Here is a 24070-nt window from a genome sequence, read left to right as displayed (position 1 = left end):
TTAAAGAGTCAACTTGGCGAGAGTGGGCCTAATGGGGGGAGGTGGTGAGTGGGCCTAATAGGGCGAGTTGGTGGGCCGACTTGGTGAATGGTATTAGAGAGCCAATGTGGTGAGGCGACTCGGTGAGTTGGTTCGTTGAGATGACACGGTGAGCTGACTTGGCGAGTCGACCTGGCGAGCGAACTTAAGGAGTCGGCTTGGCAATGTACTCGAGTCAACTTGGTGAGGCGACCTGGCGAGCGGGCTCAAAGAGTCAACATGGTGAGGCGACTCATTGAGTCAACATGGTGAGGCGACTCATGGTGAGGAGCTATCGTTGAGGTGACTTGGTGGGCCTACTTGATTAGTCAACTTGGTGAGCTGACTTGACAAGCTGACACGGTGAGCGAGCTTAAAGAGGCAATGACTTTGTGGGTTAAGTTGGCAAGGCAACTTATCAAGGCGAGATGGTGAGTCAACTTGGTGAGCGCACTTAAAGAGTCAACTTCATGAGGTGACTCGGTGAGTTAGCCCGCTGATGCGACTTGGGCGGGCTGACCTGGCGAGAGCGAACTTAAACAGGCGACTTGGGTGAGCTGACCTGGTGAGCAAACTTAAAGAGTTGACTTGTCAACATACTTGAACAATCGACTTAGTGAGCTGACATGGTGAGTGGGCTTCGAGAAGCAACTCGGTAGGGCAACTTGGTGAGCACACCTGCTGGGGAAAGGTGGTAAAACAACTAGGTGATTCGACTTGGTGAGGTGACTTAGGGAGCTAACTCGGTGAGTGAACTTAAGGGGTTGACTTGGTGAGGCAACCTGAATAGTTGACTCGGTGAGCTAACTTGGGGAGCCGACATGGTGAGCGGTCTTAAAGAAGAGGCAACCTGGTGAGGCGAGACGGTAAGTCATCTTGGTGAGCCAGCTTGATGAGTTGTGAGCAGACTTAAAGAGTCAATTCTTGATTTGGCAAAGACCACATGGTCAGATGACTTGGTGAGCCAACCTGGCTAGCAAAATTGGCAAGCAAACTTATAGAATCGACTTGCTGTCCCCAGCCAGGATCACATGCCTGGGTCGACCCAGCTTGGGTCACCCGACTAGGTCAACCCATCTCCATCGCCCCAGCCTCAGGCGACCCGACTAGGTTGCCAGAGTGGGTCGACGAGGGGGAAAAAAAAAAATCATGGGAGGCCTTGTACAGCAAAAAGCACTAAATTTTGGGCATTACAAAAAAAAAAAAAAAAAAACAAGTTACCCTCTTTTGAATCATGCACAAGTTTCAGTTCATGTATTTTCGATCTGACTCGAGGCGTTATGCCTAGCTAGCCAGATTTGAGGTAGGGTAGCCGAAACGATCCGATTTAAGAATTTTCTTTATAAAAAGAGATCATGATAGGCCCCGTAAGGCAAAAAAGAATGAAATTTTGGGAGTAAAAGAAAAAATGTTACCCAGTTTTGGATCGCGCACAGAGCTCGGGTCACGTAGCATCGAGGTGCCTTGGGTGACATGATCCATGCAAAAAGTCAATGGTGGAATGAGTCGTGCAAAAACATTGGAGGCCATTAAGGCTCGAGGCGCTTCCAGTCGAGGTTGCCAAGGCGGTTCGGGTTGAAAACTTTGGGCGTTAACCAAAAAGAAAAAGTTAACCACTTTTGGATCATGTACATGGCTCGGGGCACTTAGAATCAAGTCGAGCATGGTGACATGAGTTGTGCAAAAAATTTGGAGATTACTTGAGTCAGGGCCTTCGAATCTATTCGAGTTCAAAACTTTGGGACTTGACAAAAAAAAGAAAAAAGAAAAAGTTACCCGATTTTGGATCACGTAAGTGTCTCGGGCCACTCAGAATAAAGGCGAGTGCGATTACATGAGTGGAGCAAAAAAAAAATGGAGGCAGTTAAGGCTCAAGGAAATTCGAGTCGGGGTAGCTGAGTCGATTCGAAAACTTTGGCCATTAGCCAAAAAAAGAGTTAATCACTTTTGTGTCACATACATGACTTGGGGCGCATAGAATCAAGTCAAGCACGGTGACATGAGTGGTTCAAAAAAATTGCAGGCGATTAAGGCTCGAGGTGATTTGAGTCAGGGTTGCTAACATGATTTGGGTTGAAATCTTTGGGTGTTAACCAAAGAAGGAAGAAGTTAACCGCTTTTGGATCACATACATGACTCGGGGCACCAAGTCGAGCACGGTGACTTGAGTCCTGCAAAAAAATTGGAGGCGGTTAAGGCTCGAGGCGATACGAGTCGGGGTTGCCGACAGAATTTGGGTTGAAAACTTCGAGCGTTAACCCAAAAAAAGAGTTGACCACCTTTGGATCACGCACATGACTCGGCACACTTAGAATCATATCGAGCACAGTGACATGAGTCATACAAAAAAATTGGAGGCAGTTAAGGCTCGATGCAATTCGAGTCGGGGTTCTGGTAGTTGGGGCGATTCGTGTCGGGGTTGCTGACACAGTTCGAGTTGAAAACTTTGGGCATTAACCCAAAAAAAAAAATAGTTGACCTCTTTTGGACCACGTACATGACTCGGGGCACTTAGAATCAAGTTGAGCATGGTGACATGGGTTGTGAAAAAAATTCGGAGGCGATTCGAGTATGGGTAGCCAACTCGATTTGAGTTCAAAACTTTGGGCGTTAACCAAAAAAATAAGTTGACCGATTTTGGATCACGTACATGAGTTGTCTGCCCTTGCAAAAATTACAAAACCCAGGGACCCACCTGGAATTTGCAGTCGGAAGATTTTTCTGCCCTCACAAAAATTTACAAACTCCACCCGCTCAAAATTTGGACTTGGAAGATTTTTCCGCCCTCGCGGAATTTACAAACCCCACCCGCTCGAAATTTGGCACTTGGAAATTACAAAACTCCCCCTACCCAAAATTTGGACTTAGAAGATTTTTACACCCTCACAAAAATTGCAAACCCGACCCACATGGAAATTGCACTTGGAAGACATTTTCGCACTTGTGGAAATCACAAAACCCCACCCGCGGGGAATTCGGCACTCGGGAGATTTTTCCGCCCTTCCGAAAATCGCAAACCCCACCAGCTCAAAATTTGGGACTCGAGAGATTTTTTTCCCCCTCGTGGAAAAAAATGGCCCACTTGGAGCTCGCGATTCCGTGGCGTGGCTCAACAGAGTAGCCGCATCGACTTACCTATTTAAAGTTTGAGAATAGGTCAAGGGCGTTATGCCCCTGATGCCTCTAATCATTTGCTTTACCCGATAAAACTTGCACATGAGATCCAGCTATCCTGAGGGAAACTTCGGAGGAAACCAGCTACTAGACAGTTTGATTAGTCTTTCACCCCTATACCCAAGTCAGATGAACGATTTGTACATCAGTATCGCTGCAGGCCTCCACCAGAGTTTCCTCTGGCTTCACCCTGCTCAGGCATAGTTCACCATCTTTCGGGTCCCAACAGGTGTGCTCGCACTTGAACCCTTCACAGAAGATCAGGGTTGGTCGGCAGTGCATCCCCCGAGAGGGGATCTCACCAGTCAGCTCCCTTGCACCTCGCAGGTTTTCCCAACCTGCCAACTCGCACACATGTTAGACTCCTTGGTCCCCGTTTCAAGACAGGTCGGATGGAAAGCTCGCTAGCCAGCACCACGAGCACATAGGTGCCCGAGAGCCCACCATAAAGGCACACGCTTCGCTCCTCGACCGCTGCAATAGAAGTATTTGTGTGACCAAAAGGTCGCGCTTGTGTCACCGCGACAGCCCGTGCTGGCACGTCCCTCGAACCAAGCGGTGGACCAGCTCACACCGTTCTGCATCCGACCGGGGCACATCGCCGGCCTCCATCCGCTTCCCTCCTAGAAATTTCAAGCACTCTTTAACTCTCTTTTCAAAGTCCTTTTCATCTTTCCCTTGTGATACTTGTTCGCTATCAGTCTCTCACCTGTATTTAGCCTTGGACAAAATTTACCACCCAATTAGGGCTGCATTCCCAAACAACTCGACTCGCCGACAATGCCTCGTGGTGCGACAAGGTTCAGGCCCAACGGGGCTCTCACCCTCTCCAGTGCCCCCTTCTAGGGGACTTGGGCCTGGTTCGTCACTGAGGATGCTTCTATAGACTACAATTTGACGGGCGTGGCCATCAATTTTCATGCTGGGCTCTTCCCGGTTCGCTCGCTGTTACTAGGGGAATCCTGGTAAGTTTCTTTTCCTTCACTTATTGATATGCTTAAACTCAGCGGGTACTTACGCCTATCTTGGGGATGCGGTAGAGATCCGAACACCTCATCAGATCATTCAATCGGTAGGAGCGACGGGTAGTGTGTACAAAGGGCAGGGACGTAGTCAACGCGAGCTGATGACTCGCGCTTACTAGGAATTACTCATTGAAGATCAATAATTGCAATGGTCTATCCCCATCACGATGTAATTTGGCAAGATTTCCCAAACCTTTTGGGCCAGGGAGAGAAACTCGTTGGTTGCATCAGTGTAGCCCACGTGTGGCCCAGAACATCTAAGGGCATCACAGACCTGTTATTGCCTCAAACTTCAATGGCCTAGGAGGCCATAGTCCCTCTAAGAAGCTGGCCGCGAAGGGGAACCTTTGTGTAGCTAGTTAGCAGGCTGAGGTCTTGTTCGTTAACGGAATTAACCCAAAAAATTGCTCCACCAACTAAGAACAGCCATGCACCACCACCCATAGAATCAAGAAAGAGCTCTCAATCTGTCAATCCTTACTATGTCTAGACCTAGTAAGTTTCCCCGTGTTGGGTCAAATTAAGCAATAGGCTCCACTCCTGGTGGTGCCCTTCTGTCAATTTCTTTAAGTTTCAGCCTTGCGACCATACTCCCCCCGAAACCCAAACACTCTGATTTCTCAGAAGGTGCTGGCGGAGTCCTTAGAGCAACATCCGCCGATCCCTGGTCGGCATTGTTTATGGTTGAGACTAGAATGGTATTTGATCGTCTTTGAGCCCCCAACTTTCATTCTTGATTAAAGAAAACATCCTTGGAAAATGCTTTCGTAGTAGTTCATCTTCCATAAATCAAAGAATTTCACCTCTGACAATGAAATACGAATGCCCCCGACAGTCCCTATTAATCATTACTCCAGTCCCGAAGGCCAACAGAACAGGACCAGACTCCTTTCGCGTTATTCCATGCAAATGTATTCAGAGCATAGGCTTGCTTTGAGCACTCTAATTTTTTCAAAGTAACAGCACCGGAACCACGACCCAGCCAATTAAGGCTAGGAACACGCCGTCGGCAGAAGGGATGTGAGGGCCAGTGCACACCCAGAAGGCAGACCTACCGTGATGACCCAAGGTCCAACTACGAGCTTTTTAACTTCAACAACTTAAATATAAACTATTGGAGCAAGAATTACCGTGGTTGCTGGCACCAGACTTTCCCTCCAATGGATCCTCATTAAGGGATTTAGATTGTACTCATTCCAATTACCAGACTCGATGAGCCCAGTATTGTTATTTATTGTCACTACCTCCCCATGTTAGGATTGGGTAATTTGCGCACCTGCTGTCTTCCTTGGATGTGGTAGCCGTTTCTCAGGCTCCCTCTCTGGAATTGAACCCTAATTCTCTATCACTCATCACCACCATGGTAGGCCTCTATCCTACCATCGAAAGTTGATAGGGCAGAAATTTGAATGAAGTGTCGCCAGCACAAAGGCCATGCGATCCGTCGAGTTATCATGAATCACTGGAATAGCGGGCGAGCCCGTGCTGGCCTTTTATCTAATAAATGCATCCCTTTCGAGAGTCGGGATTTGGTGCACGTATTAGCTCTAGAATTACTACAGTTATCTGAGTAGCAAAGTACCATCAAAGAAACTATAACTGATTTAATGAGCCATCCACAGTTTCATAGTCCGAAATAGTTCATACTTAGACATGCATGGCTTAATCTTTGAGACAAGTATATGACTACTGGCAGGATTGAACAGGTAGCTTCTAACAACGAGGGGACCCCCAAGACCTGCTACAGCCAAGGGATGCCCGCCGTGATGGGAAACCAAAATTTTCATTTGCTCTGTCATGCATCCAAACATAATCTGCCGCACAAGCAACAAGAATGACGTTCATAGCACATGTAGGACTCACAACGCTCAAAGATTTCACACAAGAGGAAAGTGTCCCATTGTCAATCGGAGAGGGCCGAACAAGGAGCCTCAGTTCACAGGCACCTGGGAAGAACATCCTATACGGAACCCTTTACCCTCGAACTCGTTGTTGCCACTACTCGAAAAGAAGCCTCAAGTCTATATCAGATGCACCACGCATGTAGCCACCTCAATTGTAAGGCCACTCAGAGATATCCATTTCCCAGGCATATGCCTCCTACACACCTATTGAGGTGCACCCACATAGACAAAATCCTTCTCGATCGCAACAAATGTTTTCCCATGACAAAGAACTGGTTGCTGAAGTGCCAAAGGAGACCACCGTGCTGAAGGGTGAAGTGCCATGCGAGTCAAAAACATGGCTGGTTATGCGATTGGTGGGGGCATCACTGTGCATGCGACCACCTCACTTATAAGGCTGCTCAAGGGCATCGTGTATAACAACACCCCCTCTGCACATTTATAGGTGATGAGAGCCCGCCCGCATACATGGACATGTCTAACCTCTGGAAAATATCTCCTTTCCCAGCACAGCCTCGCTAACCATTCCCCGTGACACATGATCTGCCAACACAGGTAGAGAAAATTTTCTACGGGTGAACACTCACACCAGCATTGTCGGACAAGCTTCAATCTCATGCACATGCACATACCGAAGAACTACACCACGAGGGAACCACCCACAAGCACCCACATCTCGGCAAAAACCATTCGTGCGATTTCTTCCCCTAGACAGACACGTTGGGCCTGCACTTGTTGGAGTGCTGCAAAGACAAGTGCTCTGGTTCCCAGGAGCTTGAGAAGAACATCTCGTACGAAACCCATTCCCCCAAAATTCTCAAAACACAAATGCTCGCAGCAGAGTCGTAATGCAAAGATGTACACCGCACACGCAACTGAGTAAGGACACTCAGAGACATCCATTTCCCAGGCATATGCCCCCTACACACTTTTTGGTGTACCTCGTACAAATGGCCATACTTCGACAAGCCCTCACAAAATTTTGCATCTAAAGAGAGATGAAGAAGAGTATCTCCCGCAGAACCCATGAGCCGCAGCCGTTCGGATCGCACAGGGCAGGAGAGGGCATGGATAGTTTTTGCATCCAAACAAAAATTATCGGTAATACTCTACACTTCTACTGGTCCAGACCATAAAGGTTGTCACGACAGTGCCATACACTTCTGTAGGATGAGAGAGTGAAGAGGTGAGCATGCACCGAGAATGCACTAGCGAATAAATTATGCAGCAACCAAACCTTTCACTGGCCCCCCTCTCAATCCCAAGGCTCTACCGATCAGAAAAAACTTAGGGTGTAGAGTGGACCCTTGATGAAATTAGGGATGTCGAGCAATGCACCTGTGCAACCATCTCTTTCCTTCTTTCCGTCCAGGCAGGATAAAAATGCAATGATAGAACGTGCCAATGAGACAGAGCCCTTGGCTAAAAGATACAACTCCATACACACTCAGCAACAAGCGCATCTTAGAATCGAACACCAAATGTGCAGTGTGTTGCAAGCTGTGCAGACACCTACATATAGGGTATATCCAACAAAACAAAGTGACAAGTACTTCCCACCAGCTCTGCCATTGCGATTATCAAATGGGATATACTCACTGCCACAGACTAATGACCATCATTACCGTCTCGGAATAGATACAAGCACATCAAGCTTTATCCGATCAACTGGATGAATTTCACCTTGAAGGGGCCCAATCCAAAAGTTCCAGAGGTCATCTCCTGGAACTCTCAAGAACAAGGCCCATCTTACATGCAAACTCTACTACTGCTCAAACATAGGTTGCAATTAAAGAGAAATTCCAAGGCCCTCACAATGGCCCGAGGCCAATGCTCTGACTAAGTCAATTTTCTCTTGCAATCACCATGCCACCATTCATAGAGAGATCTCCCCATTCACTTGTGACGTTACACACAATCCAAGTGCTAGACATGAGCTCGCCCTTGAAAGGCCACTTTCCAAGGCATCCCCCGATGACACATTGGGATGACAACCGCTGTCGAACCATTTCCCAATGTTGTGCCGATCGAGTTGGCACAGAGGCCACGGAGGTGCTAGATGAGGGCTCCCATTTTAGATTGACATTTAAAATCACCAAGAAGATGCGGTGAGGGCTGGCAACCGCTGCCAAACCTTATTCCAAAATTATGCCAGATGAGTGACAAGAAAACATGATCTAAAGGAGAGTCAAAGAATAGCACCCTTGAGGGTGGGCTTCATGCCCCTCTAATTGATTCAACGTCGGCGTCCACTGTTTCAAAATCCAACATATCCATCCGCCCTGACAGCAGCATTGAATCAATGAGGGGAGCACGGTAGGGGGTCATGACAACTACCTCTCCCATTGTAGCCACGATAGGCACGCAAAAAATTTTGCTAGAGCACCAAGCACGTACCTCATGGCTATAGACAAGGGCTCGCCATTAGATCAACTTCAAAATCGCAGAACAGACGCGGTGTAGAATGGAAACCGTTGCCAAGTCTCTTTCGTAATTGCATTGGTCAAGTGATCGAAGAATGTAATCTAAGAGAGGGTCCAAGCGTAGGCATTCGCTAGGGGATTCACGCCGATGGCATAAATTTATGCAATACTCGAGCAACACCGGACGGAGGTGCTTGACGAGGGCTCCCATTTTAGATCAAGTTTTAAAATCACCAAATAGATACGGTGAGGGCTGGCAAGTGCTGCTAAACCTTTCTCCAAAATTGCACGAGATCTCCCCATTCACTTGTGACGTGACACACAATCCAAGTGCTAGACGCAAGCTCGCCCTTGAAAGAAAGACCACTTTCCAAGACATCCCTCAATGACACATTGGAACGACAACCGCTGTCGAACCATTCCCAATGTTGTGCCATTCGAGTTGGCACAGAGGCAACCTTAGGGTGCTCCCACGTAGCAATCGGGATGTGCTTTCTTGCCCATCTCTCACAAAAAACAATGTTAGCTGTGAACAAATTTGGAATCCAAGGGCTTGCATCCATCGATATCATGACTTGATGAACGGACTTATAGAGTCGACCTAGTGAGAGTAGTTGTTCTAGTGACTTGATGAACGGACTTAAAGAGTCAGCTTGGTGGGGTGACTTGATGAAAGGACTTAAAGAGTTGACTTGGTGGGGTGACTTGATATATGAACTTAAAGGGTCGACTTTGCAGGATGACTTGATGAATGGACCTAAATAGTTGACTTGGTCAGAGTACTCAGTGGGGTGACCTGATGAACAAACTTAGAGAGTCGACTTGGTGAGAGTACTTGGTGGGCCGACCTGGTTGGGTGACTTTGTGAACTGACTTAAAGAGTCAACTTGGTGGGAGTACTTGGTGGGGTGACTTGATGATCAAACTTCAAGGGTCGACTTGGCGAGGTGACTTGATGAACGGTCCTAAAGAGTTGACTTGGTGAGAGTACTTGGTGTGGTGACTTGATGAAAAGACTTAAAGAGCTGAATTGGTGAGAGTACATGGTGGGGTGACTTGATGAATGCACTTGAAGGGTCGACTTGGTGGGGTGACTTTATGAACGGACCTAAAGAGCTGACGTGGTGAGAGTGCTTGGTGGGGTGACTTGATGAACATAGTTAAAGAGTCGACTTGGTGAGAGTACTTGGTTGAGTGACTTGATGAACGCACTTGAAGAATCGACTTGGTTAGAGTACTTGGTGGGGTCACTGATGAACAAACTTAAAGATTCGACTTGGTGGGCTGACCTGGTGGGGTGACTTGATGAACGAACTTAGAGAGTTTACTTGGTGAGAGTACTTGGTGACTTGGTGGGCCGACCTGGCCGGGTGACTTGGTGAACAAACTTAAAGAGTCGACTTGGTGAGAGTACTCGATGGGCTGACTTGGTCATGTGACTCTATGAACGAACTTAAAGAGTCAACTTGGTGGGCCGACTTGGCTAGGTGACTTGATGAACAAACTTAAAGAGTCAACTTGGTGGGTCGAACTAGCAGGGTAACTTGGTGAGAGTACTTGGTGGGCTGACCTGGCAGGGTGACTTGATGAAGGAACTTAGAGAGTCGACTTTATGAGAGTACTTGGTGGGTCAAACTAGCGGGGTGACTTGATGAATGAACTTAAAGAGTTGACCTGGTGAGAGAACCTGGTGGGCCGAGCTTGCAGGGTGAATTGATGAACAAACCTAAAGAGTAAACCTTGTGAGAGTACTTGGTGGGCCGACCTGGCGGGGTGACTTGATGACCGAACTTAAAGGGTCGACTTGGTGAGAGTACTTGGTGGGCCGACCTGGCAGAGTGACTTGATGAACGAACTTAAAGAGTCGACTTGGTGAGAGTACTTGGTTGGGTGACTTGATGAACAAACCTAAAGAGTCGACCTAGTGAGAGTACTTGGTGGGCCGACCTGGCAGGGTGACTTGGTGAGCAAACTTAAAGAGTCAACTTGGTGAGAGTAGTTGGTGGGCTGACCTGGCGAGGTGACTTGATGAACGAACTTAAAGAGTCGACTTGGTGGGCCGACTTGGCCGGGTGACTTCATGAACGAACTTAAAGAGTTGACTTGGTGGGTCGAACTAGCGAGGTGACTTGGTGAGAGTACTTGATGGGCTGACCTGGCAGGTTGACTTGATGAATGAACTTAGAGAGTCGACTTTGTGAGAGTACTTGGTGGGTCAAACTGGCAGGGTGACTTGATGAACGAACTTAAAGAGTCGACCTGGTGAGAGAACTTGGTGGGCCGAGCTGGCGGGGTGAATTGATGAACTAATCTAAAGAGTCGACTTTGTGAGAGTACTTGGTGGGCTGACCTGGCGGGGTGACTTGATGACCGAACTTAAAGGGTTGACTTGGTGAGAGTACTTGGTGGGCTGACCTAGCGGAGCGACTTGATGAACAAACTTAAAGAGTCGACTTGGTGAGAGTACTTGGTGGGGTGACCTGATGAACAAACCTAAAGAGTCAACCTGGTGAGAGTACTTGGTGGGCCGACCTGGCGAGGTGACTTGGCGAGAAAACTTAAAGAGTCGACTTGGTGGGCCGACTTGGCAGAGTGACTTCATGAACTAACTTAAAGAGTCCACTTGGTGGGCCGACCTGGTGGGGTGACTTGATGAACGAACTTAAAGAGTCAACTTGGTGAGAGTAATTTGTGGGCTTACCTTGTGGGGTAATTTGATGAATGAACTTAAAGAGTCAACTTGGTCGGGTGACTTGATGAACGCACTTGAAGGGTCGACTTGGTGGGGTGACTCTATGAACGGACCTAAAGAGTTGACTTGGTGAGAGTTCTTCGTGGGGTGACTTGATGAAAGGACTTAAAGAGTCGACTTGGTGAAAGTACTTAGTGGGGCGACTTGATGAACGCACTTGAAGAATTGACTTGGTTAGAGTACTTGGTGGGGCGACTTGATGAACGGACTCAAAGAGTCGACTTGGTGAGAGTACTTGGTGGCTCGACTTGATGAGCAAACTTAAAGAGTCAACTTGGTGAGATTACTCGGCGAGGTGAACTGATGAATGAACTTAAAGAGTCGGCTTGGTGGGAGTACTTGGTTGGCTGACCTGGTGGGATGACTTTATGGATGGACTTAAAGAGTCGACTTGGTTAGAGTACTTGTTCTGGTGACTTGATGAACGGAATTGAAGAGTCGACTTGGTGGGGTGACTTGACGAAAGGACTTAAAGAGTCGACTTGGTGAGAGTACTTGGTGGGGTGACTTGATGAATAGACTTAAAGGGTCGACTTGGTGAGAGTACTTGGTGGGCCGACCTGGCAGAGTGACTTGATGAACGAACTTAAAGAGTTGACTTGGTGAGAGTACTTGGTGGGGTGACACGATGAACAAACCTAAAGAGTCGACCTGGTGAGAGTACTTTGTGGGCCAACCTAGCGGGGTGACTTGGTGAGCAAACTTAAAGAGTCAAATTGGTCAGAGTAGTTGGTGGGCTGACCTGGCAGGGTGACTTGATGAACGAACTTAAAGAGTCGACTTGGTGGGCCGACTTGGCAGAGTGACTTCATGAACGAACCTAAACAGTCCACTTGGTGGGCCGACCTGGCGGGGTGACTTGATGAACGAACTTAAAGAGTCAACTTGGTGAGAGTAATTTGTGGGCTGACCTGGTGGGGTGACTTGATGATTGAACTTAAAGAGTCGACTTGGTGGGGTGACTTGATGAACGTACTTGAAGGGTCAACTTGGTGGGGTGACTCTATGAACGGACCTAAAGAGTTGACTTGGTGAGAGTACTTGGTGGGGTGACTTGATGAAAGGACTTAAAGAGTCGACTTGGTGAAAGTACTTGCTGGGTCAACTTGATGAACGCACTTGAAGAATCAACTTGGTTAGAGTACTTGGTGGGGCGACTTGACGAACGGACTCAAAGAGTCAACTTGGTGAGAGTACTTGGTGGCTCGACTTGATGAGCAGACTTAAAGATTCAACATGGTGAGAGTGGGCCTAATGGGGGGAGGTGGTGAGTGGGCCTAATGGGGCAAGTTGGTGGGCTGACTTGGCGAGTGGTATCAGAGAGCCAATGTGGTGAGGCGACTCAGCGAGTTGGTTCATTGAGATGACATGGTGAGCTGACTTGGCGAGTCGACCTAGCGAGCGAACTTAAGGAGTCGACTTGGCAACATACTCGAGTCAACTTGGTGAGGCAACCTGGCGAGCGGGCTCAAAGAGTCAACATGGTGAGGCGACTCATTGAGTCAACATGGTGAGGCGACTCATGGTGAGGAGCTATCCTTGAGGCTACTTGGTGGGCCTACTTGATTAGTCGACTTGGTGAGCCAACCTGACGAGCTAACACGGTGAGCGGGCTTAAAGAGGCGATGACTTGGTGGGGTAACTCGGCAAGCCAACTTATCGAGGTGAGATGGTGAGTGGGCTTAGAGAAGGAACTCGGTGGGGCAACTTGGCGAGCACGCCTACTAGGGCAAGGTGGTAAAATGACTAGGTGATTCGACTTGGTGAGCTGACTTAGGGAGCTGACTTGGTGAGCAAACTTAAGGGGTCGACTTGGTGAGGCAACCTGAATAGTCAACTCGGTGAGCTGAAATGGGGAGCCGACATGGTGAGCAGTCTTAAAGAAGAGGCGACCTGGTGGGGCAACCTGGTGAGGCGAGAGGGTAAGTCATCTTGGTGAGCTGGCTTGATGAGCTGTGAGCGAACTTAAAGAGTTAATTCTTAATTTGGCAAAGACCACATGGTCAGATGACTTGGTGAGCCGACATGGCTAGCAAAATTGGCAAGCAAACTTATAGAATCGACTTGCTGTCCCCAGCCAGGATCGCACGCCTGGGTCGACCCAACTTGGGTCACCCAACTAGGTCAACCCATCTCTGTCGCCCCAGTCTTGGGCGACTTGACTGGGTCGCCAGAGTGGGTCGACGAGGGGAAAAAAAAAAATCATGGGAGGCCCTGTATAGCGAAAAGCACTAAATTTTGGGCATTACAAAAAAAAAAAAACAAGTTACATGCTTTTGGATCACGCACAAGTTTCAGTTCACGTATTGTCGAGCCAACTCGAGGCATTACGCCTAGCTAGCCAAATTTGAGGTAGGTTAGCCGAAACGATCCGATTTGAGAATTTTATTTATAAAAAGAGATCATGATAGGCCCCATAAGGCAAAAAAGAATGAAATTTTGGGAGTTCAAAAAAAATGTTACCCAATTTTGGATCTCGCACAGGGCTCAGGTCACGTAGCATCAAGGTGCCCTGGGTGACATGATTCGAGCGAAAAGTCGACAGTGGCATGAGTCGTGTAAAAAAATTGGAGGCCATTAAGGCTCGAGGCGCTTCGAGTCGAGGTTGCCGAGGCGGGTCGGGTTGAAAACTTTGGGCGTTAACCAAAAAGAAAAAGTTAACCGCTTTTGGATCACGTACACTGCTCGGGGCACTTAGAATCAAGTCGAGCACAGTGACATGAGTCGTGCAAAAAATTTGGAGATGACTTGAGTTGGGGCATCCAACTCTATTCAAGTTCAAAACTTTGGGACTTGACAAAAAAAAGAAAAAAGAAAAAGTTACCCAGTTTTGGATCACATAAGTGACTCAGGCCACTCAGAATCAAGGTGAGTGCGATTACATGAGTCGAGCAAAAAAAAAGGAGGCGGTTAAGGCTCGAGGCAATTCGAGTCGGGGTAGCTGAGTCGATTCAAAAACTTTGGCCGTTAGCCAAAAAATAGTTAATCACTTTTGGATCACGTACATGACTTGGGGTGCATAGAATCAAGTCAAGCACCGTGACATGAGTGGTTCAAAAAAATTGTAGGTGATTAAGGCTCGAGGTGATTTGAGTCGGGGTTGCTGACACGATTTGGGTTGAAATATTTGGGTGTTAACCAAAGAAAGAAGAAGTTAACCGCTTTTGGATCATGTACATGGCTCGAGGCACCAAGTCGAGCACGGTGACATGAGTCCTACGAAGAAACTAGAGGCAGTTAAGGCTTGAGGTGATACAAGTCGGGGTTGCCGACACAATTTGGGTTGAAAACTTTGGGCGTTAACCCAAAAAAAGAGTTGACTACCTTTGGATCATGCACATGACTCGGCACACTTAGAATCATGTCGAGCACGGTGACATGAGTCGTGCAAAAAAATTGGAGGCAGTTAAGGCTCAACGTGATTCGAGTCGGGGTTCGAGTAGTTGGGACGATTCGTGTCAGGGTTGCCGACACGGTTCGAGTTGAAAACTTTGGGCATTAACCCAAAAAAAAAAAAGTTGACCTCTTTTGGACCACGTACATGACTCGGGGCACTTAGAATCAAGTCGAGCATGGTGACATGGGTTGTGCAAAAAATTTTGAGGCGATTCGAGTCGGGGTAGCCAACTCGATTTGAGTTCAAAACTTTGGGCATTAACCAAAAAAATAAGTTGACCAATTTTGGATCACGTACATGAGTCGTCTACCCTTGCAAAAATTACAAAACCCAGGTACCCGCCTGGAATTTGCAGTCGGAAGATTTTTTTGCCCTCACAAAAATTTACAAACCCCACCCGCTCAAAATTTTGACTTGGAAGATTTTTCTGCCCTTGCGGAATTTACAAACCCCACCCGCTCGAAATTTGGCACTTGGAAATTACGAAACCCCGCCTACCCGGAATTTGGACTTGGAAGATTTTTTCGCCCTCACAGAAATTGCAAACCTGACCGACATGGAAATTGCACTTGGAAGACTTTTTCGCACTCGCAGAAATCACAAAACCCCACCCGCGGGGAATTTGGCACTCGGGAGATTTTTTCGCCCTTTCGAAAATTGCAAACCCCACTAGCTCAGAATTTGGGACTCGGGAGATTTTTCTCCCCCTCATGGAAATTTTACAAAACCTGACTCGCTCAAAATTTGGCACTCGAGAGATTTTTCTGCCCTGGCAGAAATTTCTACAAAACCCCTCCTGCCCGCCCGGAATTTAGCAGTCTGGAGATTTTTCTGCCCTGGCATAAATTGCAAACCCCACCCTCTAGGAATTTGGCACTCAGGAGATTTTTTCGCCCTGGCAAAAATTGCAAACCCCACCTACCAGGAATTTGGCACTTGGGAGATTTTTCTACCCTGGCAGAAATTGCAAACCCCACCCGCCAGGAATTTGGCACCTGGGAGATTTTTATGCCCTCGCAAAAATTGCAAAACCCACTCGCCGAGAATTTGGCACTTGGGAGATTTTTTTGCCCTCGCAAAAATTTTCACAAAACCCCACCCGCCTAGAATGTGGCACTTGGGAGATTTTTCCGCCCCGGCAGAAATTGCAAAAAAACCCCACCCGCCGGGAATTTGGCACTTGGGAGATTTCTTCACCCTCACAGAAATTTTCACAAAACCCCCACCTGCTCGAAATTTGGCACCTAGGAGAGTTTTCCTGCCCTCGCAAAAAATTGCAAACCCCACCCACCCAAAATTTGGAACTTGGAAGATTTTCCCACACTCGCACAAATTGCAAACCCCACCCATTGGGAGTTTGGCACCTGAGAGATTGTTACGAGCTCGCAAGAAAAAACCTTGCAAACCCCACCCCCCAACCAAAATTTGGCACTTGGGAGATTTTCTTGCCCTCGCACAAATTACAAACCCCACCCGCCTCAGAGTCAAAAAAGGTTTTACGAATCGAGGCGACAAAGGGCTGAATCTCAATGGATCATGGCAGCAAGGCCACTCTGCCACTTACAATACCCCGTCGCTTATTTAAGTCGTCTGCAAAAGATTCTTCTCGTCGACTGCTTGAAATTAATATCCAAGGTTGCTCCAATGGGCTAGTGTGCCGATCGGAGATGGCCAATGACACAGGCCCCTGGGAGTGCAAGAGCACCCCTACTAGCGTGGATTCTGACTTAGAGGTGTTCAGTCATAATTCAACACACCGTATCTTCGCGCCACTAGCTTTTCAACGAAGCGCGATGACCAAATGTGTGAATCAACGGTTCCTCTCGTACTAAGTTGAATTACTATCATGGCGCGGATCATCAGTAGGGTAAAACTAACCTGTCTCACGACAGTCTAAACCCAGCTCATGTTCCCTATTGGTTGGTGAACAATCCAACACTTGGTGAATTCTGCTTCACAATAATAGGAAGAGCCGACATCGAAGGATCAAAAAGCAACGTTGCTATGAACGTTTGGCTGCCACAAGCCAGTTATCCCTGTGGTAGCTTTTCTGACACCTCTAGCTTCAAATTTTGAAAGTCTAAAGGATCGATAGGCTACGCTTTCATGGTTTGTATTTGTACTGAAAATCAAAATCAAATGAGCTTTTACCCTTTTGTTCCACACGAGATTTCTGTTCTTGTTGAGCTCATCTTAGGACACCTACGTTATCTTTTAATATATGTGCCGCCCCAACCAAACTCCCCACCTGACAATGTCTTCTGCCCAGATCGGTGCACCTAGATGCACCTTAAGGCAAAAAATAGGGGCATTGCCCCATCTCTGCCTCACAGAATAAGTAAAATAATGTTAAAATTAGTGGTATTTCACTTGCGCCCAAAAGCTCCCACTTATTCTACACCTCTCAAGTCATTTCACAAAGTCAGACTAGATTTAAGCTCAACAGGGTCTTCTTTCCCCGCTGATTTTGCCAAGCCTATTCCCTTGGCTGTGGTTTCACTAGATAGTAGATAGGGATAGTGGGAATCTTGTTAATCCATTCATGTGCATCACTAATTAGATGACGAGGCATTTGGCTACCTTAAGAGAGTCATAGTTACTCCCGCTGTTTACCCATGCTTGGTTGAATTTCTTCACTTTGACATTCAGAGCACTGGGCAGAAATCACATTGCGTCAGCATCTACAGGGACCATCACAATGCTTTGTTTTAATTAAATAGTCAGATTCCCCTTGTCCGTACCAATTCTGAGTCAACTGTTCACCGCCTAGGGAAAGCCCTCCGAAGGGGGCGTCCTGCGTCCATCGCCCGATCGGCACGCGACGGCTTGCCCTCACCGCGAGAGCAGCTCGGGCAAGCTGCCAATAGCCCATGATTTTGGGGCACAGACCCCTAGGCCCAACCCTTAGAGCCAATCCTTTTCTCAAAGTTATGGATCCATTTTGTCAACTTCCCTTACCTACATTGTTCTATTGACCAAAGGTTGTTCACCTTGGAGACTTGATGCGGTTATGAGTATGACCGGGCATGAACGGTACTCGGTCCTCTAGATTTTCAAGGGTTTCCAAAGGTGCACTGGACACTGTGGGACATGCGGTGCTCTTCCAACCGCTAGACCCTATCTCCAGTTGAACCGATTTTAGGGTGGGCAGGTTGTTAAAAAGAAAAGATAACTCTTCTCGGGGCCCCCGCCGACGTCTCCAGATTTCCTAACGTTGCCGTCCAAAGCCACATCCCAGTTCGGGAATATTAACTCAATTCCCTTTTGATGATTGCGCAAAGTGCACCCTTGAAATAGGGTTTCCCCATCTCTTAGGATCGACTAACCCATGTCCAAGTGTTGTTCACATGGAACCTTTCCCCACTTCAGTCTTCAAAGTTCTCATTTGAATATTTGCTACTACCACCAAGATCTGCACCGAGGCCTGATCCACCCAGGCTCACACCCAAGGTTTTACAACAACCCCCATGTCCTCCTACTCATCAGAGCCTGGCACTTGCCCCAACGGCCGAGTATAGGTTGTGCACTTTAGCGCCATCCATTTTCGGGGCTAGTTGATTCGGCAGGTGAGTTCTTACACACTCCTTAGTGGATTTTGACTTCCATGACCACCGTCCTGCTGTCTTAATCAACCAACACCCTTTGTCGGATCTGGGTTAGCACACAATTTGGCACTGTAACTCAGGTTTCGGTTCATCCTGCATCGCAAGTTCTGCTTACCAAAAATGGTCCACTTGGAGCTCGTAATTCTGTGGTGCGGCTCAACAGAGCAACCGCATCGACTTACCTATTTAAAGTTTGAGAATAGGTCAAGGGTGTTACGCCCCCGATGCCTCTAATAATTTGCTTTACCTAATAAAACTCGCACGTGAGCTCCAGCTATCCTGAGGGAAACTTTAGAGGAAACCAGCTACTAGATAGTTCGATTAGTCTTTCGCCCCTATACCCAAGTTAGACGAACGATTTGCACGTTAGTATCGCTGCGGGCCTCCACCAGAGTTTCCTTTGGCTTCGCCTTGCTCAGGCATAGTTCACCATCTTTCGGGTCCCAACAGGTGTGCTAGCACTCGAACCCTTCACAGAAGATCAGGGTCGGTCGGTGGTGCACCCCCCGAGAGGGGATCTCACCAGTCAGCTTCCTTGTGCCTCGCAGGTCTTCCCAACCTACCAACTCACACACATGTTAGACTCCTTGGTCCGTGTTTCAAGACGGGTCAGATGGAAAGCCTGCTGGCTAGCACCATGAGCACACAGGTGCCCGAGAGCCCACCGTAAAGGTGTGCGCTTCACTCCTCGACCGCCGCAATGGAAGTATTTGTGCGATGAGAAGGTCGCACTTGTGCCGCCACGACAGCCCGCGTTGGCATGTCCCCCGAACTGACCGGTGGATCGGCTCACACCGTTTCACATCCGACTGGGGCACATCGCCGGCCTCCATCCACTTCCCTCCCGGCAATTTCAAGCACTCTTTAACTCTCTTTTCAAAGTCCTTTTCAACTTTCCCTCACGGTACTTGTTCGCTATCGGTCTCTTGCCTGTATTTAGCCTTGGACAGAATTTACCACTTGATTAGGGCTTCATTCCCAAACAACCTGACTCGCCGACAGCACCTCGTGGTGCGACAGGGTCCAAGCCTGATGGGGCTCTCATCCTCTTTGGCACCCCCTTCCAGGGGACTTGGGCCTGGTCCATCACTGAGGACGCTTCTACAGACTAGAATTTGATAGGCGCAGCTGTCAATTTTCATGCTGGGCTCTTCCCGGTTTGCTCGCCATTACTAGGGGAATCCTGGTAAGTTTATTTTCCTCCACTTATTGATATGCTTAAACTCAGCAAGTACTCACGCCTGACTTGGGGACGTGGTAGAGATGTAACAATGCCCACACTGCGGCAGGCCACTAAGCCTAGAATAAAGTTCCTCGTGAGGAATCGTTCGATTGGCACAAACCAATGCTGGCATTTGCGAGCCATCGCTTGTCACGACGGACGTGCCACTTGCGAACACGAATGGCCATCTCCACTCCTCACCGGGGAGGGAAAAATTTTGTAGTGCAATGCCCAAGCAGACATGCCCTTGGCCGAGGCTTTGGGCGCAACTTGCGTTCAAAGACTTGATGATTCACAGGATTCTGCAATTCACACTAAGTATCACATTTTGCTACATTCTTCATCGTGGTGAGAGCCAAGATATCCGTTGCAGAGAGTCATGATTTTGTTTTGTTTTTGCCTTTCGGCGACCCAAGCATGCAAGGCGCTAGCTCACGCTTCATTCTTTGGTTTCTAAGGTGCGCGATGCACCCATGTGTTGGGTGTTGACACATCCTGAACCTCGTGCACCCAATGGGTGCGATGAGGAATGCTATGGTGTGTCCCCACCCCATCACCTCACAAAGGTGGGAGGTGATGAATGGGAGAGCTGTGTCAATGCACGGGGCCCTTGCCTCGCAAATCATGCGAGTGGACCCATCCTAAACACAGAACGCTCCAAGCGATGAGTCAACACACTTGGGCAAGGCAACGGGGGGTTGCGGCAATCTTGACTTGTCGCCTTCGAAACGACAGATCCTTGGCACAGTGCCACGCACGCGATCGATGAGCCCAGTATTGTTATTTATTGTCACTACCTCCCTGTGTTAGGATTGGGTAATTTGCGTGCCTGCTGCCTTCCTTGGATGTGGTAGTCGTTTCTCAAGCTCCCTCTCCAGAATCAAACCCTAATTCTCTACCACCCATCACCACCATGGTAGGCCTCTATCCTACCATCAAAAGTTAATAGGGCAAAAATTTGAATGAAGCATCGCCAACACAAAGGTTGTGCGATCCGTCAAGTTATCATGAATCACCAAAATAGCGGGTGAGCCCGCGCTGGCCTTTTATCTAATAAATGCATCCCTTCTGAGAGTCAGGATTTGGTGCTCATATTAGCTCTAGAATTACTATGGTTATCCAAGTAGCAAAGTACCATCAAAGAAACTATAACTGATTTAATGAGCCATCCGCAGTTTCACAGTCTGAAATAGTTCATACATAGACATGCATGGCTTAATCTTTGAGACAAGCATATGACTACTGGCAGGATCAACCAGGTAGCTTCTAACAACGAGGGGACCCCCAAGACCTGCTACAGCCAAGGGATGTCCACTGTGATGGGAAACCAAAATTTGCATTCGCTCCATCATGCATCCAAACATAATCCGTTGCACAAGCAACAAGAATGACGTTCATAGCACATGCAGGACTCACAACGCTCAAAGATTTCACACAAGAGGAAAGTGTCCCACCATCGACCTATTGAGGTGAACCTACATAGACAAAATCCTTCTCGATCGCAACAAATATTTTCCCATGACGAAATGCTGGTTGCTGAAGTGCCAACAGAGACCACCGTGTTGAAGGGTGAAGGGTCGTAGGAGTCGAAAAAATGGCTGGTTATGCGATTGGTGGGGGCATCACTGTGCATGCGACCACCTCAATTATAAGGCCGCTCAAGGGCATCATGTATAACAACACCCCCTCCACACATTTATAGGTGATGAGAGCCCGCCCGCATACACGAACATGTCTAACCTCTTGAAAATATCTCCTTTCCCAGCACAGCCTTGCTAACTATTCCTCGTGACATGTGATCTACCAGCGCAGGTACAAAAAAGTTCCTACGGGTGAAAACTCATACTAGCATTGTCGGACAAGCTTCAATCTTATGCACATGCATATACCAAAGAACTGCACCATTAGGGAACCACCCGCAAGCACCCACATCTTGGCAAAAAGCATTCATGCAATTTCTTCCCCTAGACAGACACGTTCAGCCTGCACTTGTCGGAGCATTGCAAAGACGAGTGCTCTGGTTCATCGGAGCCTGAGAAGAACATCTTGTACGAAACCCATTCCCCAAAAATGCTCGAATCACAAATGCTCACAGTAGAGTCATAATGCAAAGATGTACACCGCGCACACGACTGAGTAAGGACACTCAGAGACATCCATTTCCTAGGCATATGCCCCCTACACACTTTTTGGTGCACACCATACAAACGACCATACTTCGACAAGTCCTCCCAGAATTTTGCATCTAAAGAGAGATGAAACGCCTTGGGCTTTTTGTCCACACAATGCAAACACCGAACGCTCTCTTTAGGGGGGACCTAAAGAAGAGTATCTCCCGCAGAACCTATGAGCCGCAGCCATTTGGATCGCACAGGGCAGGACAGGGCATGGAGAGTTTTCGCATCCAAACAAAAATTATCAGTAATACTCTATGCTTCTACTGGCCTAAACCATAAAGGCTGTCACGACAGTGCCATGCACTTCTGTAGGATGAGATAGTGAAGAGGCGAGCATGCACCGAGAATGCACTAGCAAATAAATTATGCAGCAACCAAACCTTTCGTCGGCTCCCCTCTCAATCCCAAGGCTCTACCGATTGACAAAAACTTAGGGTGGAGAGTGGACCCTTGATGAAATTAGGGATGTCAAGCAATGCACCCGTGCAACCATCTCTTTCCTTCTTGCCATCTGGGCAGGATAAAAATGCAATGATAGAACGTGCCAATGAGACAGAGCCCTTGGCTAAAAGATACAACTCCATACACACTCAGCAACAAGCGCATCTTAGAATCGAACACCAAATGTGCAGTGTGTTGCAAGTCATGCAGACACCTACATATAGGGTATATCCAACAAAAAAAAAGTGACAAGTACTTCCCACCAGCTCCACCATTGCAATTACCGAATGGGATATACTCACCGCCACAAATTAATGACCATCATTACCGTCTCGGAATAGATACAAGCACATTGAGCTTCATCCAATCAACTGGATGAATTTGACCTTGAAGGGGCCCAATCCAAAAGTTTCGGAGGTCATCTCCTGGAACTCTGAAGAACAAGGCCCATCTTACATGCAAACTCTGCTACTATGCAAACATAGGTTGCAATTAAAGAGAAATTTCAAGGCCGTCACAATGGCCCGAGGCCAATGCTCTGACTAAGTCAATTTTCTCTTGCAATCACCATGCCACCGTTCATAGAGAGATCTCCCCATTCACTTGTGACGCGATGCACAATCCAAGTTCTAGACGCGAGCTCACCCTTGAAAGGCCACTTTCCAAGGCATCCCTTGATGACACATTGGAATGACAACCGCTGTCGAACCATTTCCAAATGTTGTGCTGATAGAGTTGGCACAGAGGCCATGAAGGTGCTAGACGAGGGCTCCTATTTTAGATCGAGTTTTAAATCGAGGGTGGGCTTCATGCCCCTCTAATTGATTCAACGTCAGCGTCCACCATTTCAAAATTTGACATATCCATCCGCCCTAACAGTGGCATTGAATCAATGAGGGGGGCACGAGAGAGGCTCGCAGAAACCACCTCTCCCATTGTAGCCATGATAGGCATGCAAAAAATTTTGCTAGAGCGCCAAAGCACCCATCTCATGGCTATAGACAAGGGCTCTCCATTAGACCAACTTTGAAATCGCAGAACAGACGCAGTGTAGAATGGCAACCGCTGCCAAGTCTCTTCCATAATTGCGTCAGTCGAGTGATCAAAGAAGGTGATCTAAGAGAGGGTCCAAGCATAGGCATTCGTTGGGGGATTCACGCCGATGGCATAAATTTATGCAATACCCGAGCAACACTGGATGAAGGTGCTGGACGAGGGCTCCCATTTTAGATCGAGTTTTAAAATGACCAAGTATACGCGGTGAGCGTTGGTAACCACTGCCAAACCTTTTTCTGAAATTGCGCCAGCTGAGTGACAAGAAAACATGATCTAAAGGAGAGTCCAAGAATAGAACCCTCGAGGGTGGGCTTCATGCCCCTCTAATTGATTCAACATGGGCATCCACCATTTCAAAATCTGACATATCCATCCGACCTGACAGCAGTGTTGAATCAATGAGGGGGGCACAGGAGAGGCTCACGGAAACCACCTCTCCCATTGTAGCCATGATAGGCATGCAAAAAATTTTGCTAGAGCGCCAAGCACCCACCTCATGGCTATAGACAAGGGCTCGCCATTAGATCAACTTTGAAATTGAAGAACAAACGTGGTGTAGAATGGCAACCGCTGCAAAGTCTCTTCCGTAATTGCGTCGGTCGAGTGATCAAAGAAAGTGATCTAAGAGAGGGTCCAAGCATAGGCATTCACTGGGGGATTCGTGCCGATGGCATAAATTTAATCAATACCCGAGCAACACTAGATGGAGGTGCTAGACAAGGGCTCCCATTTTAGATCAAGTTTTAAAATCACCAAGTAGACGCGGTGAGGACTGGCAAGTGCTACCAAACCTTTCTCCAAAATTGCATGAGCTGAGTGACAAGAAAACATGATCTAAAGGAGGTTCCAAGAATAGCACCCTCGAGGGTGGTCTTC

The 24070-nt window shown here is 47.9% G+C and overlaps 2 non-coding genes and 1 pseudogene across 2 annotated transcripts; all 3 read right to left on the bottom strand.

Moving 5' to 3' along the window:
- Nucleotides 1–4114: 4114 nt before the first annotated feature.
- LOC149578975 (18S ribosomal RNA) lies at nt 4115–5926 on the bottom strand (annotated as a pseudogene).
- A 10265-nt stretch (nt 5927–16191) lies between these two features.
- Nucleotides 16192–19553, bottom strand: LOC149578974 (25S ribosomal RNA). Its single transcript, XR_016357897.1, has one exon. It is a non-coding gene; the product is annotated as a 25S ribosomal RNA (ribosomal RNA).
- A 192-nt stretch (nt 19554–19745) lies between these two features.
- Nucleotides 19746–19899, bottom strand: LOC149578973 (5.8S ribosomal RNA). Its single transcript, XR_016358092.1, has one exon. It is a non-coding gene; the product is annotated as a 5.8S ribosomal RNA (ribosomal RNA).
- Nucleotides 19900–24070: the final 4171 nt, after the last annotated feature.

Source organism: Cupressus sempervirens, chromosome 1, assembly GCF_028749045.1.
Source record: "Cupressus sempervirens isolate cs-2001-9-10 chromosome 1, ASM2874904v1, whole genome shotgun sequence".
Classification (NCBI taxonomy): domain Eukaryota; kingdom Viridiplantae; phylum Streptophyta; class Pinopsida; order Cupressales; family Cupressaceae; genus Cupressus; species Cupressus sempervirens.
Note: the sequence above shows the minus strand (reverse complement) of the source record. Positions and strands in the feature narration are given on the sequence as shown.